The 19,699-nt window shown below is 40.4% G+C and overlaps 1 long non-coding RNA gene across 1 annotated transcript; it reads right to left on the bottom strand.

The window, feature by feature from the left end:
• Positions 1-297: 297 nt before the first annotated feature.
• Positions 298-976, bottom strand: LOC140343413 (uncharacterized). The gene is made up of 2 exons (XR_011923322.1): positions 705-976; positions 298-577 (listed from the first exon to the last, which is right to left on the bottom strand). It is a non-coding gene; the product is annotated as an uncharacterized lncRNA (long non-coding RNA).
• Positions 977-19,699: the final 18,723 nt, after the last annotated feature.

The following is a 19,699-nucleotide window of genomic DNA, read 5'->3' as shown; positions in this document are numbered from 1 at the left end:
GTAGGAAGTTCACCAAAAAGAAAGCTTTTGTAAGACCATTTTGATATTTTCACATTCTTAAGTTTTGTTTAGCGACCAATTGGAATTGATGCGTAGCATTTGCCATTATGCAGTAAAACAGATTTCAAACAGCTCTCTTGTCCCATAAACGTTTATTTTAACTTTCGGTCTCACACAGTTCTTTTCTTTTAGCCTGGATGCTGGAAGTTCAGATGCTTGTTTTTGTAAGCCGTGTACCGGGGGCTTTCTAGGATACAGCGAAGTCACAAACAAGGAAAAGCAGCCCACTGACACCAATTTATATAAAACAGGAAGTACTTTACTGCATACTATCACAATAAACAAAATTCCAAACAATAACCCAAAGAAAACACATTAAATACATTCACCCCAGAGGTCAGCACAGCGTCCTTTTTCAAGATTGGTTATTATGACCTGCCACATACATAGACCCTAACTCACTAACTATTGCAGGTATAATCTCAGTCTCTGGTATTTCAGGCGCCAATCCTATAATGCGGTGCGTGCACGATTTTACTGACCCGGGTCTTGTTCTGGATCCATCAATGTCTTTAAACTGAAAAAAAAAACAGCAACAAGTCTCTTCAGCAAACATGAGGTCCTGCAGGACAGACAGCTCTTGGTTCCTCAGCTTCTCTCAGCCTTTCTGGACAACAATCCTCTTTCCTCTGGACAGGATCTACCTTGGATGGTTGTCAGCTTCACTCAGCCACAGCTTCTGAGTCTCTAGGAACACGCTGACCCTTGGATGCGAATGGATTCTCTTTTACACACACACAGTCCTTGCAAGATGTCTGCTCTCCTCCTTCCTGTTTCCTGCTTCCTGTCTTTCCCAGAACAAGCACACCCCCTATCAATATACAAATACTGGCCACTTGTTTAGCTGTGCTCAGAAACAGCGGCATCTTGTGGCTAAAATGCACAACGACAGTAGTTCTATATTTTATTACAAACATTAAACACATGTGCTGTTTTCTCAATCTCACATTTTGACAGACTTAGGTCACGTATTAAATCATTAAGCTCTTCTTGGGAGAACTGCTGGTTTGATGAAAGACTTCCTTTATATTCACTTCCACTGCTAACTCCTGGATTACCCTCCAAACCCTGTATATCCTCCATGTTGGATACAGGAATATCAGGGAGTGTACTGAACACTGGTATGGGAACATCAGCACCATGCGGCACAGGTCATCTTGCTGATTCCAAATAAGGGTACTCCCACTTGTTTTTCTTGTATCGATTGAAACCTTTTACATTCACAGCACAAAAATAACAATCATTATGATTTTTGGGCTCTCGCCATACCATAGGTATACCAAATTTCAAACTTTTTAGTTTTCCATTTTTCCACTGACGCAGACACTCTTCACAAGTTTTGCATAGCATATGGGGAGCCCAACACTTATCTTGGTCCCCTAGTTTAATACCAAAATTCTTCTCTGTATTTGCTGGGAATATTCTCCATAAATGTAGCAAAATACATTAGGGTCTTTTAAACAACTTCTTGAAGAACTTATATTTCTGTAAAAAAGTATTATTAAAAAATGTATGAATAAAAAGAAAAGTTTATGAAAATAATACTACATTTGTCACACTTACCTCTTCCTCACTAAAGCCCAGTCATCCCTCTCCTGCTCATGCTTGCAGTTCTGAAACTGGGCATGCCTCTGTTTCTAAGCTTAATCAATTCTGTCCAATCCGCTGGCCAATCAGAAGATAGCCCCTTGATCAGCCCTGGCTATTTAGCTGGCTCACACACTGCACTTTGTGTTCGTGCAACAAGTCTTACTAGTGCCGAGCTCCCTAGTTCTGTGAACTAGTTCCTGTATACATGCTGCTTAATCCAGTGTTTCCAGTGTTTTGTTAAGCTATGTTATTAGTCACTCTGACACTAACACAAAGTCTGATGCCACTTGTGTAATGAATTTGGAAATATAAACAGTTTGTCAATGTTTAAAGCAACAGTGATCTAAATCGTATATGTATTATTTTCAGGTTTTAGACAATTCTGTTAGTAATCAGTTGGAGTGTGGTTCTCTTGCCACATATTGCAAAAGATCATGGACAGGCCTGAGGAGAGGGGGGTGCAGCCGTTACATCACTCTGGGGCCTATGAAGCTCAAGGGGGCCCATCATTTTTATTATAATTTGATCATTTATTTAATTCATTAAATTTTTTTTGTATTGCAAGAACTTTTGCGTACAAGATCACGAGGTGTTGGGTGAGCGCGAAGCAATAGAAGGCGGGGACAATTACGAAATACTTTTGAGTAACATAGGACGGTGCATTCAAGATTCAACGAACAAAAACTTGTGAAAGTGACTTTCAATGAGTGATCTCACGTATTGCTAGCTTCAAACTTATTGCTCAGATTACTCCTCCTTGCTTTCTTGTCGAATCCCAGGAGGAAGAAGAAAATAGGACGTGAGCCACGCTGAATCATCATGGACCGCAACAAGGACTTTAAAGGACAGCGAAGGAAAAAATAATTCCACAGGTAAAGTTCCCTGTAAATACTCTAATTGTATTGAGGACCCATGAAGGACCCACTGACATCGTACGACTTTTTGTCTACGTTATCGAGAGATTCCAGACTTTAAACGGCTTGACGGTTAGGAGACTTTATTATTACATTTATACCTATACGTACTTATCTAAATGTATCAATGTATTCTACGATTGTTAGAAATAAATAATAATATACACACATACATGTGTGTAGAATTTTGTATAAGAGCCCACACACAATTCCTTGTACTGGAGCTCGGATTTTCTCTCGACGCCCCTGATCGTGGGTCATCCACTGTCCTTAAGAACAATTTCAGCTGTATTGCAACTGCTTGCTGAGTTTCTGTTGATATCTATGGAAGTGATACTGGTGATATTTATTGTACCACCTTCAAATGCCAGAAAAAAAATGTTTTTAGGCTTTTGGGTAGTTTATTACTGGTCGAAAACAGTAAACTTTACAGCCCATATAAACATAGCCTCAATGTATCAGTCTGGGAAAGGAGTCCATTTTTAAACATCCTGCACTGTAGTACAGACAAACAGGACAGGCAGAACATGGAGTAGGATGTGGTGTCATCTGCAAGTAAAGGGAGAAATGTATGTATGCATGATGTATAACCAATAATGCAGTTTGGAATAAAAAATAAATATTCACCATTTTCTGGTTAGACTATGTTGGTTCTTCTCAGCCCTCTGCTTTCTGCCTGCTAATAAAGATGTATTCAGTATTATCACCTTAATCCATTAATATGTTGGAAGATACAGGAAGGTAGAGGTTGCTAGGGGTTCTTGGAGCAATGAGCAATTTGTAACTCTCAGGTCCTGCCACCAATAATCTTTCTGTCTGTCTATAAGGCTTGCATTTTTCTCACTGGCCAGCAATGTGCTCTCAATATAGTAATTAAAAAAGAGGTTCCCTAAGTAAAAAACATAGAGAACGGCTCAAGTAGTGTTATCCTATTAGTAGTGCAATGTGACCGGGGAGCCAGGATCACAAGACTGATCTAGAAATTCTTTGCAAATCAAAGCAATCCTTATATATGTATTTCAACTGTGTGTGTTTTAGGATTTAGTGCTTATGTGTTGGATTATTATATACTGCAACAATTTTACAATAAAGAGTTAACGTTTAAAATGAAAGTAGTTGCCGAGCCAGTTACTAATTAATAGGGAAAGTAAAGAGAAAGTGGCTCTTTATGGCAAAATCACATATTTCAAAAATTTTAAAAACCTTTATTCTAATCGCTAAAATACATACACAGTACACAGTACACAGTGTAATCCGCCTGGGCACACAAATCACAACCAACTCTGTGGTATGCTTTCAACAAACTTTATTCCGTAATCCAGGTACAGGCTGAGGTAAAAACACAAAAAGATCGATCCGATAAGTGAGGTACAAAAGGATGAGGCAGGAGGAGTAGTCAGGGACAATCCGAAGTCAGGGCAGGCAAAGTTCATGCAAAGTCAATAATCAGACCGGGTTGCTGCTGGTAATAGATCTGAGCTGAAGACAAGACAACAGAGGTCAAAAAAGTTAAACATACAACGCACCCAAGCACACTGGAACACAAAGGCTATAACGGGTGCTAATGACAGGGTCTCATGAAATAGGCAGAGTGCCCAATACATTGTGCCACCTGGCGCTATTGGATTGAAAGAAACATACTGAATTAATAATCACGTGCAGACGATTTGGCCGCAGGGTATTTAAACTCTACATGCCCTGCCCCACGGTGAGGCAGTCCGCTGCCTCGACCCTGGGGAGTACAAGAGACGTGCAGAGTAGCATGCGCCTTTTACAACAGGACCCCTGCCCGCAGGAATGCTGAGGGCACGTGCAGCACTGTGCACGTCTGCAGGAATGCTGAGGATGACGTTCGGCCGAACAGTAGTTTGGCCGGGACAGATTCCTCTGCCAGAAAGAGGAGACAGGCTGTGGCAGTCCCAACCGCGCTGCCTGCTGCAGCGGTCTCCTCTACGCTGCCAGCGATCCCTGGGGTCGCTGTGGGCGAGGACCACGCGGGATCGCTGGTGGGGTAAGTATCTTACACACAGAACATTTTTGGCAGTACAAAGATTACTTTTTTAAAATAAAATTGGTCAAATTTATAGAGACAGTAATTGTTTAGAATCTCTCAAAAGTTTGGAGCCTGGTATACTGGGTCAATTTAAGGGATGTAGCTACAGTCTCTTCCAATGCGTTTCACCATTGTGGGCTTCTTCAGGGGATTTTTTGAGACCTTAGAAATTACAGTGGTAAGTATATATACATAAAAATACCAATAAGTGATCTTTAATCAATAAAGATTGGATTTGCATATATTACCCTACTTGGTATATTGACCTTGGAGAAGAAACACAAGGTATATTCTCTATAAATTCCAAGGTAGGAGATAACAGAGAGTGATCAGTTTGGAAATGCTTGTTTGAGGGCTCTGTTCATAACAAAAATGGTGAATGGACATTATAGTTTAGATAGGGACATTTAAAAAAGGTTAAAAAAATAAAGGGTATAATAAAATATTCTTGCTTGGGTAATATTTATTTTGAAAAGTGTTTTTTTTAAGCCAATTGTATTAAGGTTTGGAGGGATTTGCAGTAACAGGAATAATCTAAAAAAATACAAAATGTTACAGAGATTCATTAGGAATAAACCTTAATGTTTAGTTAATTGTGGATTAATGAAGTAAAAACAGAGTTACTTACTATGTTTTATGATTGCAATTTATAACTTGTTTGGATACAGAAGGAATCAGATACTAAAGGTATAAATTTCAGGTGTATCTGAAAATATAATAAAAAAACGGCTGAAATATCAGGATTTAAGCTAGGTTATTGGTAATATACATAAAGTCCACAAGATGGCGCACCTGATGTATTAGAGTTTTCTAAAGATAGAAGAACTGTCAATTGGTCCTTGTTTCCAATAGTAGAACCTATAAATGATCAGTAACAATGATAATGTAGCCCTATTCTGACCCACTCTGCAGGCTACTGATGTGTTGTGGCGCAACCTGTGTGGAAGAACAGGAGCAGAGCCTTTACTTTATGTGTGGAAACAGGATGACATCTCTTATAAGCGCAGTGCCTCCACTCAGTTGGGTCTTGTGAGTAACAAGTGCAGTCCCAGTTGAGAATAGTATACTCATAGACAATAATTCCACACTGTATTAGCAGAAAGAGTCTCTGTATTGAATAGTAACAACATATGAAATCCAGTTTAACATCAAACTTTGCAATCTTCAAACAGCAGCAGTGTAAACATGTTTAAGTCCTTTCAGTATGTCTCAGTGAGAGGATTGTGCCATAATTTATAGTCTGAAGTTATACTTTCTCTGCGCATGCAACAGAATCTGAGTCTCTCACTCTCCAGACCATGTCCTTCCCCAGGGCTTACCCATAAATCCCTGCCCCAGGCTAGGTCAGTACTGATGACCTCATCCCCAAAGTGCCAAGGGCACAGCAGCCATCTTGGAACATGGCAAAACACACATGGCAGTAATTATAGAATACATTAATGTATAAACAGGCAGTGAAATTACTACATTGCTACAATAATATGTGTGGGTTTGCCAGAATATATGTCGTTTGTACACATGAGGACAACATTAGAACATACCTTTTAGGTGTGTAGTAAATTATGGCCGGATTAAAGATAATCCAATAATACAAGGGTGCCCAAGATTGTGAGCCTATACAAAGAAGAAAATGTTTCTAAATTTAAGAATCCTGATCCAGATGTCAGTATGAAGGTTTAAGTATGCCAAGTACTTACTATTGGATGATGTTCAGGAGATCTGGTAAGAAGATGAGCTGGTGGCAGCCGTCCAAATAGAGACTCACGCTGTCCTCAGCTCATTCTTAAATGGGTTAATTCCGAAGTTGAGTGAATTGTACTGCGCATGCGCAAGTCCGATTTTGGAAGTTTAACTGAGATGGGCTACTTCCACCCATCTCACGTTTGTAAATAAAGCTTTGGAGTTGTTAGCAAAATTGCACGCAGTATGAATTTTTTCTCTCCTGCGTCCATGCTTGATAAGGGAGTTAGTTCAGCAGTATTAAGTATTCAAAACATGCCTCTTTGGAGGCTGATTGCTTCTTTTGTCCTCTCCTATACCACCTTCACTTGCTAAAGTGTCAGAGCAGAAGCTCTGTACAAGCAAGCCCTGATCATCCCTAGGGGGATGAGAAAACGGGGGAAAAGGGGGAGATTTGAACTCTCCAAATTGGAGATCTAAATTCCAAATGTACCCTCTGATAGGTGCTCTCCTTGTCCGTAAGGTTGATATTGGAGGGGGTACAAAATTAAGTGCCAATGATACTTTGATAGAGTATGATTATTAGAATCATTAAATGCTGAGATTGAATATGAATAACTAATTATTATTATTCATATTAATTCATAATTGCCCAGTGTGTTATGCACTGAGCACTAATTTTTTATATATATTTTTTGTTATGTCACTGTCACTGGTGTGGTACTTGTGCGCCACTTTTTGATGGAGGATGCTATTTCCTTATGGGCTAGCCCTGAAGTCTTGGGGAGTGCCTTGGCCCTATGGTCATGTACTCTCCCTTACTGGAGTCTCTCTTCGGGAGAGCACCCAGCCTAGTATCTGTTGAGATTGCTTAGGCTGTCCCATAGAGAATGGAACCAGATCGGCTGGATGGTCTTAGTACTCAGCCCATGGCAGGAGCTTTGCGCCCCCGGGGGTCTGGGGAATCTGGGTGAACCTTCCTCTTTAGAAGAGGGATCACAAAAGTACCCCAGTGCACATTTTTTGTGTGGGGATTTAGCACTATCATTTTTTTTTCATGCACAGGGTTTTTGCTTAGTGGATCACGTCTATGCGAGATTCGAAAAAAAAAAATTCTTAATAGTCATATACAAAATAAGTTAACCTTAACAGGATCATTTTTATGCTGGATAATTATACAGGATAGACACGTAAAACATGATGCTAAAAAGATTCCTACATCATAGTACTAACAACAACAATACCAAGGTGGTAGTAATAGAATTTCATGATCATAATAGTATTTTAAACTTAGTTCTATTTTGGGGTTATAGTAATGCCACAATCAAGAGTTTGATAATACAACAAAAATAAAAGCCAAAATTCAATATTATCCATTATTTGATGTAACAGATGATCATATGTAACAGTACATTGTGGTAACATACAATAATATGCACAATTGTATCCAAACACCTAGTTGTAAACAAAGATATAATAATATTGTAGTTGTTACTCATAGGGATTGCTAATATATTCCAAATTATTTTGTTTCAAAATGAGAATATTGATGAATCATAGAAATGGTTTAAATAACAGTAGGTCAATAAGTCCTGGTGGTGTAGTGGCTTTAAGGATAGAGATCCACTTTGTTTCTTCTTGTAACAGTAATTTATCTAAGTCCCCACCTCTGGGGTTAGGGGTGATATTTTCCAAAACTGAGAAAGAAATCACGGAGTTATCGAAGTTGTTTTGTGTTCCAACTTGAAAACCTATGGGAGTCACCATTTTGCCTGTTTTAATTTAGTATACGTGTTCGTACCCGCTTAATTTTGCCCACGTAAAATCTTTCACATATACAGGTAATGAGATATACCACACCTCTTGTGGAACAGATAATATACTTCTTTACTCTATGTATTTTATTGTTGGGTAGTTTGAATTCATGCTGTTCTTTTAGCCAGGGGCACTGAGAACACTTGTCACATTTGTAAATCCCTGGAAGTGACAGTTGTGGTAGAATGTGCTATTTAAGTGTGTAGTGACTGGATACCAAGCTGTCCTTTAAAAATGGTGATTTTTTGTAAGTGATGAATGGGAATCGTTGTAGGAATTTGGAAGTTTTAGGATCAGACGTTAGGATGTGATAATGTTTTTTGAGAATATTAGAGACCACTGTATTGATTGTTAATCTTTGTGATCAGCCTGACCTGTGTCTCCATTGTTTCTGTTTTAGTTTGAATGATTAGCATTTTGCGATTTTGTATTTTCGCTTTTTGATTTGCTTTTTTTAGGAGATTCCTGCTATAGCCTCTTGCAAGTAGTCTTTTTTGTAACCCTTTTATTTTTAGCGATTAGAATAAAGTATTTTAGGATTTTTTAAATATGTGATTTTGCCATAAAGAGATGCTTTCTCTTTCCTTTCTCTTTATTATTTACTGTGTCCAACCCCAGCACAAAAATATTGGGCATAAACTATTATACTTCAAGAAAAAGATTTGGGATTTTATGGGCACCAAAAAATATATTTAAATACTTCAAAAAGAAAAAGATGTATGTGAATTATATATTTTTGCTGTATATTTTTTTTTATTTTTTGTAAATAAAACTTGAATATTTTAATATTCTATGATTTAACCACCCGGCGGTTAAACCCGTCCTTGGTTCGGGGTTAAAACACTTGCAAACAGTGTTAAACCCGAATTTTTCTCAGGTGGCTAAATGCCATCACTTACCTGGTCCCGCTGTGATCATCTGTTCTGTTCTGTTGTTCCAGCGTCGTTCTCCACCGTCGATCTCTAAAAAAATACTTACCCGGTCCCCGCAGCTCCTCCGGACACGTCTGTCCTCTTCCTTCTTCTCCCGGCGTGTGCAGTGATGATCTCCGGGGTTTCCCGGTGACGTCGCTGCATGCGTCGGTGCGGGAGGCGGGGCAGGAAATTCAAATAAGTTTGTATTGAACTCAATACAAAAAAGCTGTATTGAGTCCAAATATATTACTATACAGTATACCGAATTATTGCATTTTCAGTATTTTTAATTTATTTATGTATTCTTGTTTAAGCTGATTTTTGTGTTTTTTATTTAATTTTATTAAAAGTAAATTTTTTTTTTTTTACATGATTGTGTGTTTCAAACAATTTTTATATTTATGATATCTACTAGACCCTTGTTCGGACATATTTCTGTAAGTTACAGGTCTACAATTTGAAAAAAAATGGCATGAAAAACAGTGTAACGCTTTTGGTACAGAAATCTAGACATCAGTGAAACGCCCAGGTGGTTAAGTAGTGAAATATATTTTTGGTGTCTGTAAAATCCCAAACCTTTTTCTTGAAGTATTTCGTATTTTGTATGCTTACAGTTTCACTGAAGTGACACCTTATTTTAAGCCATTAGATTAAACTGGACCTAGCATCACATACGTTTAAATCATGTGAAGTGCACACATGCTAAGTCATATGTAAATATAATATGTTTATGCATTTATTACCTCTCTCAAAGGCCATAATGTTTCTCCTGACAATGTCTTCATCTACTTTTTTCTTTAGAATGGCAATGTCATCCTTGTTTACCCAGGAAACAAATGGAAAAAAATACTGGTTTAGGTGACAAAATAAAAAATCCTGGTGCCTGTGTTAACTAAAATCTTTAAATGACATACAATGCTGTGGCCCCCAGCTGTCATGAAGGTAATCAAAAATGCTGCTTTTTAGTGAACCTACTCCAACAGTGAAATACATGAAGTTCACCTGGTTTCACCTGCTAAAAGATTTGAAATTCTGTTTAGCCAGTGCTGCTGTTTACACAGCCCTACGAATTCAGAACGACATCTTCACTGGCATCAGAGACAGGATTGCAAAAGTTACAATGGTGACATGGCCCATCTGAGGGAAGGCATGATTGCCAGAGATTTATAGGTGGGTAGAACATACCCTGTATGTACACCCACTGAAAGAAGTAGGGCTAGATAGGAGGTTTTTTTTAGCTTTCCCCCAGACTTAGGTAATACCACCTGTGGATCTGCATAAAGGGTTTGTCCATGCTCATCTGACAATCTGCCTGCCCTGCCACTGAAGCACATCACAGGGCCAATGTGAGGAAGGGGGTGGTATGGAAATGAAATCTGTGCCAGGGAAGGGGTGTCTGTAGTGACTGGGAGTCTGCATAAGTGGGTCTGTACTGGTGAGATCTGCACAGATTGGAAGTTTTGAGGTGGGATGTGAAGTGAGATCTGCACTGGGGGGGAAAGCACTGTCACTCACAGTGCTCTATACTAAGGTCAGGTCTGCATTTCGGGTGCAAAACTGATTGTGGTCTATCACTTAGGGGGATCAGCCACTTAAGGAAGTCAACAATTAAGGGGAGATGGGGCACTTCCACAATAATGAGTCTACACTGAGAGGGATCATCACTGATGAGCTGTTCTAGAGGGAATGGGTCTGAGATCTGTTGCCAGTAGATGAGGTATAGGGTCATGGCAGATTGAGATGGGGCAGGTTAAAATTCCCCATTGGTGTGGGAATATGTAACTGTATGTGCCACTGGATCCCACTATTCAATATTTAAGCATTTTGTGTTACCTACCTCCTCAAAAGATAAATATCAGTGGATGTCCCAAGGTTTGTTTAGTTCCATCTAAATGTATGTTCATGTAGCCACCAGTACTTGAGATGTTACATGCTGCAATGCAATAGGATGCAATTGATTACCATTGCCTCCCTTTTACCTGAATTATGTAGGGATACCATACTTAGAAATTTTTTGACTGTATCACTAGTTTAAAATGTATTACAAGTAGACTTATAAACTGAATTCTCTGCAGGTGAATCTTCACAAATTCGTATTTTTTAGAAAACAGTGACAAATTTCCCTACTACCGTATAATGTTACATTTGCTATAAAACTGAATGCATTTGTGTCTATACACTGCACTAAAACAATAACAAGTTAATTTAAGGCTTGAATGTTTTACCAAGATAAAAAACATTGTGGCATATAATGCAGCCACTACTGCCCTCACAACCTTGTTGCATCCCAAGATTCACGTTTTCTTCTACATAAACCGTGTGGGTTGCTTCCACCACACTGGAGGCTTCAAATGCCAACATATATTATCAAAGCATGGAAAGACCAAAGTTCTATGATGTATTAATAACACAATGACCTGCTACATGTTTAGATCTCCAGCAAGTAAAATTAAGAGGTGCTGTTTCCTGGAAAAAAAGAACAATACAACACTAAAAATTGACACTGTCAAAGAATTTGTTGTTCCAGTAGCCATAATCAGGTCTAGCAATATATGCATGGCTAAGAACAGAACTCTGTTTGACGATGACCAAAACAGGAAATTACTCACAACGCCCTATACAAAACACTGAATAGGAAGTGGTCAGCAAGTGCAGCGCAAGAATGAAATTGTAAACTCTCTGAACAGTCTAAAAGATAAAGAAGTAAAGTCAATCCGTATAAGGTTCCCACACAACAGGATAGGTTTTGAAGAACAATAGAGGTTAGATATAGTGTTGGCCAAAACATTTTCCTTCTAAGTTTTAGTTTCCCTAAAGTTCTCTATGAGAATTGTGTGTGCTACATTCATTACTCCTCCCGTGATGTTTGTTTTTGTTTCAATCAGTTTTATTAAAATTTTTAAAAGTCATTACATAACAGGAAAAGAAAATATCACATATATGAACAGAACAAAAGGGGAGGGCCGAGGATCTCCCGACACATCAAGTACAAACAGTATGAAAATACAGGTGACATTTTACATTTCACAATTGTCTAACAGTGCAAATAAGTGCTTATACATCCACCAATACATATAAACCGGGGGTAAAGGGGAATACAAAAATAAAATATACATGTCAAGAAAGAGTAAGAGAAAAAAAAAAAAAAGAAAAATAGTAAGAAAAGAAAAAAAAAAAAATAAAAAAAAATAATACCCCTGCATTAATTGAAATAGAGAAACTAATCAAACATATGCATTTAGTGGATCAACAAATATACTCATCTCTGGATATACCTGATGGGTATATCAAAAAAGCACTTGCGCAATAATAGTTTAATATGAGGGGGAGGGGAATAATCAAATGGACAGCCCAGGAAAGAGATAAGGGTTCAACAAGGTAGAAAAGAGGGAAGGGGAGGGGAGGGGAGGGGAGGGGGAAAGTGCCCGACTGGCCTAGCGCACAATTATACTATCAGAGTATGACATATCACCTCAAGATAATTTGAACTACACTGATACTCTCTCTTAGACTAGCTTAGGTTAATGCCAAAGAACTTTTAAATTGGGTGGATTCCTTGAACCAATCCCAGGTTGACCATATCAATTTATATTGTTCCCATTTATTGTCGTCCTCCGCTACAAGCCTCTCCAGATGCTGTATCTTTTCTAATTCTGTAAACCAATCTTTCAAGGATGGCGCCGTGGTCTGCTTCCATTTCCTGGGAATAATAGACCTGGAAGCCGCAAGAAAATGTCTCAATACATCTCTCTTGTTAGCCTTTATAGACCCCGGAAGGATAGATAACAAAGCTATCTGGGGGGTAATCCTCAAATCTGAACCAGAAACATTGTTATAGATATCCACTATCTGAGACCACAACTTACGGATACTGGAGCAATCCCACCATATATGTAACATTGTGCCTTGATGGGTAAGACAAAGCCAACACCTATCGGATAGGGAAAGAGACATACGGTGGATATCTGAGGGGCAAAGATACCATCTAGAGATAATTTTGTAATTGGTCTCTTGAGCCTTACAGGGAAGAGACATTTTATGAGTTAAAATAAACGCTTTTTCCCAGTCCAACGGAGAGATAACCTCTCCCAGTTCCTTTTCCCAGTACCTTGTGTAGGTGGGGGTGTTGTTAGTATGGAGTTTAATCAGGATCTTGTAAATCTGTGATATCACATGAATCGGGCTATTAGGAGAGTGTAGTACAGATTCAAAAGCCGCGAGGTTACGCTGTGTGGGATACTTAGCTAGAAAGGTTGAAACAAAAGAGGACAGCTGATTGTATCGTATCCACATTGAGGGGAGCCTCTGCACCCTGGCGTCAAAAGATGAGAATGGTGGAATTCTTCCATTCTGGAGTATACTGCATAACTGTCTATTATCCTGAACTGACCAAGAGAGGAATTTTTTAGCATTCATTGCCGGTGGAAATGAGGGATTGTCAAACAAGGGAGTCATAGGTCCTACTACAGTAGACACGTGATCCGTCTTAAGGAGATTGTCCCATTCTCGTAGGAGATCAGAAGTAATGCTGGGTAACGGATGGAGAAACATGGATAGAACATTTTCCAGAACTACCCAGCTTTTCCTTTCTCTATTATGAAACCAATCAACTACCCGAGTTAGTAGGGCCGCCCTATAATAAGATCAAATATCAGGGACCCCCGCTCCCCCACAATGTTTAGGTCTGGTAATATATCGAAATGCTATTCTTGGACGTCTCATTTTCCATAAAATCCTCCTACAAAGCGTCTGCAACTTACTGAGGAAGGCCAGGGGCAAGTAAATCGGGACCGTTTGGAAGATATATAGCATTTTGGGCAAAATATCCATTTTGAGGGTATTGATTCTGGCAAACCATGAAAGGGGGAGTAGATCATATTTACTTAATTCCATCTTCAATTTACTTAACAGTGGGTCATAATTATACCGAAATAATTTAGTCGGATCGTCTGGTATAAAGATACCTAGATATTTGAGTTTCTCGTTACAATGTCTAAAAGAGGTATGGTCTCTAAGGTATTGTACCTGAGCAGAGTGAAGGGAGATATTAAGAATTTCGGATTTATCAAAGTTCACTTTAAAATTACTAAGAGCCCCAAATTTTTCAAATTCCTCCAAAATGGCAGGGATGGTATTCTGCGGGGATGACACATATACAGTAACAGGTCATCTGCAAATAAAGACAGTTTATAGTGATGTTTCCCAATCTGAATCCCCTGCACCTGTGGGTTCGTCCTCCGTGCCACCGCAAGATGTTCCATCACTATAGCATATAATAACGGAGATAATGGACAGCCTTGTCTAGTACCATTAACAATAGAGAATGGAGCAGACAGGCCTCCATTGACCCGCACACGAGCCGTAGGGGATGAGTATAAGACGGCTATCCTAGCTATCATCAGTGGGCCCAAACCAATCTGACGTAATGATTGGTACATAAAAGCCCAATTTACCCTGTCAAACGCTTTTTCAGCATCCACTGAGAGCAGACACATAGGGGTTTTGGCTATTTTAGCAGCGTGAGTAATAAATATAGTCTTCAGTGTATTATCTCTGGCTTCTCTACCATTAATGAAGCCTACTTGGTCTGTATGGATCAGGGTCGGTAGGTGTCGGGATAATCGATTAGCTATCAATTTAGAAAAAAAGTTTTGCGTCCACGTTAATTAGGGAAATTGGTCTGTAATTTGAACAAATCAAATGGTCTTTACCGGGCTTAGGTATGACAGCAATATGTGCCTCCAGGCTTTGAGAAGGAAAAGAGGAGTCCCCAGATATAGATGAAAACACCCTAGTCATAAACGGGGCTAGAAGTTCTACAAATAACTTATAAAATTTGGGTGTATACCCATCTGGGCCAGGACTCTTACCGGCCGGAGTGTTTTTGATTACCGCACATACCTCCTCCACTGTAAAAGCAGATTCCAAGCTTGCGGATACTTCAGGATCCAATCCCGGCAATGCAGTGGATTCTATATAATCAATGAGAGAAGAAGGGGTGTGCGGTACAGCCTGAATATTATACAGACCAGCATAATATTGTCTAAACTCTGATAAGATTTCCTGAGGGAAGGCCGTAAGGTTACCCTTGTTGTTTCCAATATGAGGGACATATATGGCAGCCGACCTCGGGTGAAGCCCCCTAGCCAATAACCGGCCACATTTTTCACCGTATTGGTAAAAAGATTTACGATATTTATCTCTATATTTTTGGTGCGCAAAATCATACAGTTCCAATAGTCGCCTTCTTGCAGATGTGAGGTCAGAAAATACATCCGAGGATCTTTCTAATTGCCTGATATCGTCAAGCGTGCGAGCGATTTCCTGAGATCTAATTTTCTTAAGTCTGGACCCCTGTTGAATCAAGACCCCACGAAGAACTGCTTTAAAGGCTTCCCATTGAAAGGGCAGTGGAGTCTCGTCAGCGTCATGATCCTTTAGAAAATTTTTTATAGTATCTATAACAGCTCGCTCACACACAGAATCCCTAAACAGTGAATCATTACATTTCCATGACCACTCTTGTGAACCTATCATAGGGATTTGAATGGTCAAAGATACTGAAGCATGATCAGACCATGGACAGCTGTCAATGCTTGCCTCCGGCTTCCAATCCAAAATTTTATGGCTGATAAAAATATAATCAATTCGGGAATACGAGCAGTGGGGGTTGGAATAGAACGTATAATCTTTGTCTGATGCATCTATCATTTGAAAATCATGTAGTTTATCATGTAGTTTAGCTTTAAATCCATTCAATTTAGAATAGGAAACAGAAGAATGACCTGTGGACGTGTCCACTCTAGGATCAAGGGGGAAATTAAAATCTCCTCCAATTATCATAGTGCCCTCCGCAAAAGCAACAATTTTATTCAGGAACTGGACAGCCGCTGTGGTTGGTTGTTGATTTGGAGAATAGAATGAAGCCACTGTGTACTTTTTCTCCCATAAGGAGATCTTAGCAATAACATATCTCCCCTGCGGATCCACGCTGGTGTCCAGTACCTGAATTGGGATAGTCTTGTGGAAGGCTAAAGAAAACCCTTTAGTTTTACCGTCAGGATTGGAGCTATGAATCCAATTGGTATAGTAGCGGTTGTGTAACGAAGGGATCTTTTGGGAGCAAAAGTGTGTTTCTTGGAGCATTAGAATATGTACTTTAGCTTTATGTTGGCTATATAAGAGTTGTGATCTCTTATTAGGGCTATTAAGTCCCTTGGCATTAAGGGAGCGTATTTTCAGACCTCGAGAGTTGTTCGGCTGATTAGGATGCATATTTAGTTTTGTGAAATGAGGAATATATCAAATAACTCCTATGAGGAAAAGGAGTCCAGAAATTCAGGAACAAGACCAGTCGGGAAGGGATAGGGAAAGTTAGGGGTAGAGTCAACTGACGGCTGGGGGGGGGCTAGTTCCCAGTCGTCTGTGGGAAAATAAAAAAATATAAGGAACTTCCTTATTCGCCGCCTTTACCGGCGGTACTCCTATGCGGGGTAATGTAACCGAGTAATGGGGGAGGAGAAAATTACTATCTTTATAAACAGATCCATTCGGGGGAAGAGCCAGTATTATAATAAGCCAGCTGGAACCGTGGAATAAATCTATATATGGGGGAGGCCAGGAATATAACAGCTCTTCAGGGACCTAGGTATATTTGTAACAACTAAAAGCAATACACCAATCAAAACAATACAATAAAGGGATCAAGAAGAAAAAATAAACACATCTTTCTATGAGTGATGCCCGTGGACACTCCCCCGGGACCCAATCATATCCTTATGTGAACCAAAACAGATGACATCGGCAAGACCTTGTGACTAATAATCCGGTCCCAAGAAGCATCTTATGTGCAAAACACTCTAAATATATGGGTATCTGCCAATTTACATAACATATGACATAACTAAACTCTACTTAATAGGGCAGTTCCATACATTACCCAAGAGAAATCGAGCAGTAGGCCTCATTAAGGTGGACAATCGGATAGTAGGCAACATAACAATGATATGTCCAGGAATATAGATGACCTTGTACAGTAAGGGAACTGTTCAGTGGGCCTCCGAGTCAAATTACATCGGATCGCAGGGCAGGCATCCACACAGCCATCGCATCCTGAAGAATCTTTAAGATTGGGTGGTCAATGCTGACGGAGAAGAGACAGTCCCATGTCCAGGACTTCGTGGACGATCAGGTGGAGTAGAAGATGAGGTATGACGTTGATCCAGACGAGTGGGGCCTCCAATAGGCAAGGATACAGGTACCATAGGCCACTCAGCAAGTTGTATGTCAAGAAGCCGGAGATCTCTCCGGAATTGGGGTAAGTCTGCAGGACCTCTGAAAAAATAATTTTTACTGCCAGCTCGAGCAATTAGGTGAAAAGGGTATCCCCAACGGTAGGGGATGTTCCGTTCACGGAGCATATCCAGTATGGGCCTCACCACCCTCCGCATGTCTAAGGTATGTTTGGACAAATCCGGCAGCAGCTGTATGCGGGCTCCAGCATATTCAAGGACTTCAGTAACTCTCGCCTTTTTTATGATATCCTCTTTAGTTCTGTAAAAATGAACACGGCAAATCACATCCCTAGGCCGCTGAGGGTCTCTCCCCCGAGGGCCCAGGGTTCTATGCACTCTATCTAAGTCAATGTCCACATCTGGGGGGATCGCCAAGAGATTGGCAAAAATGGTATGTGCAGCATTATGTAACTCAGAGTTAGGTACTGTCTCTGGAATCCCACGGATGCGAATATTATTGCGCCTGTTGCAGTTCTCAACATCATCCTGCATCAAATAGAGCGTATTAATTTGCGCCGCTTGGCGCTCTAGGATAGTATCGTGCGAAGATATTCGAGAAGAAAGTTCTGAACAGGTATTCTGGAGTACAGTGGTAGCATTAGACACTTGTTGTAGGGATTGTTGAATATGATGGAACTCTGTTTTACAACTCGCTTCCAGCCTCCCAATACTATGGTCTAAATCAGAACGGGTAGGCAATGCTTTGAGGTGGGCCTTCCAATCCCAATTATCATCATCCCCCTCCTGGGTGAATAGAGGCCTGGAACACTCATCTGAGGAAGGAGAAGCACTGGGGCTTAATTGAACAGGGGCAGGGGAAACAAGTACCTGCTCTGGTGAAGGCTCTGCTGATGCAGCCTGGTCTAGGAGGCCTGGAGCTGTATTATGTACTGTACCCGCGGGAGGGCTCCGGTTCGCGTCCCCTCGCGATCCGGATCCCGCGGTAAATTGAGGCCGCGGCTTTGCGGCCTGGTCAATCGCGGCCTTGGTGCTGGCCTGAAACAATCCTGGAATGGCTCTGGAAGCCGGGATTTCGCCACCGGATCGTTCTTTCTGGCTTCCCTTAGACTTGGGACCCATCCTGGCAAGAAAAAAAGGCGCTGCAGCGCTGATTAATGTGCCGATTCCCCCTTCGCCTGCCACGCCCCCCGTGATGTTTGTTTTGTCACATTCGGTGGTAAAGGTTGACAATCAAAAACCCAGCCATCGATTATTCAGGCCCTTAAGTTTGCCGGCATGAATTTCAGATCACATTTTCAATATAGGGACTGCATTACACAGTTTGGCCACTAATGTTTTGTTGGTGCTGTTCTGCAGAAACAGCTGTTAGGAACTAAAGCTTATTTTTAACACAATCACTTCATTTCAGGGGCTTCAAAGTAAATGGACAAATTAAAAAGCTGAAATATTCATTTCTTATACTTGGTTGAAAACCCTTTGCAGGCAATGACAGCCTGTAGTCGTGAACTCATGGACATCACCAGATGATGGGTTTCCTCCTTTTTAATGCTCTGCCAGGCCATTACTGCTGCAGCTTTCAGTTGCTGTTTGTTTGTGGGCCTTTCTGTCCAAAGTTTAGTCTTCAACAAGTGAAATGCATGCTCAATTGGGTTCAGATAAGGTGACTGACTTGGCTATTATAGAATATTCCACTTCTTTGCTTTAATAAACTCCTGGGTTGCTTTGGCTGTATGTTTTGGGTCATTGTCCATCTGTATTATGAAACGCCTCCCAATGATTGTGACTGCATTTAGCTGGATTTGAGCAGACAGTATGTCTCTGAACACCTTAGAATTCATTTGGCTGCTTCTGTCCTGTGTCACTACATGGATAAACACTAGTGTCCCAGTGCCATGGCAGCCATGCGCGCACAAGCCATCACACTGCCTCTGCCATGTTTTACAGATGATGTGGTATGCTTTGGATCATGAGCTGTTTCATTCCTTCTCCATACTTTTTTCTTGCCATCATTCTGGTAAAGGTTGATCTTGGTTAAATTTGTCCGAAGAATGTTTCCAGAACTGTGCTGGCTTTTTTAGATGTTCTTGAGCAAAGTCCAATCTAGCCTTTCTATTATTGAGGCTTATGAGTGGCTTGCACCTTGAAGTGCACCCTCTATTTACTTTCATGCAGTCTTCTCTTTATGGTAGACTTGGATATCGATACGCCTGGAAAGTGTTATTCACTTGGTTGGCTGTTGTGAAGGGGTTTTAATTCACCATGGTAATGATTCTGAGATCATGCGTCGCTGTTGTCTTCTATGGACCTCCGTCTATTTCACCTGCATGGAAAGCTACTTTTGACTGCATGTTGCCCCCCCCCCCCCCCCCCCCCCAACTCCAGGCGGTCTTTGGTCTGGTCATGTGACATTATGGGTGC

The sequence above is a fragment of the Pyxicephalus adspersus genome, chromosome Z (assembly GCF_032062135.1).
Source record: "Pyxicephalus adspersus chromosome Z, UCB_Pads_2.0, whole genome shotgun sequence".
Taxonomy (NCBI): Eukaryota; Metazoa; Chordata; class Amphibia; order Anura; family Pyxicephalidae; genus Pyxicephalus; species Pyxicephalus adspersus.
This window is presented reverse-complemented; position numbering and strand designations above follow the sequence as displayed.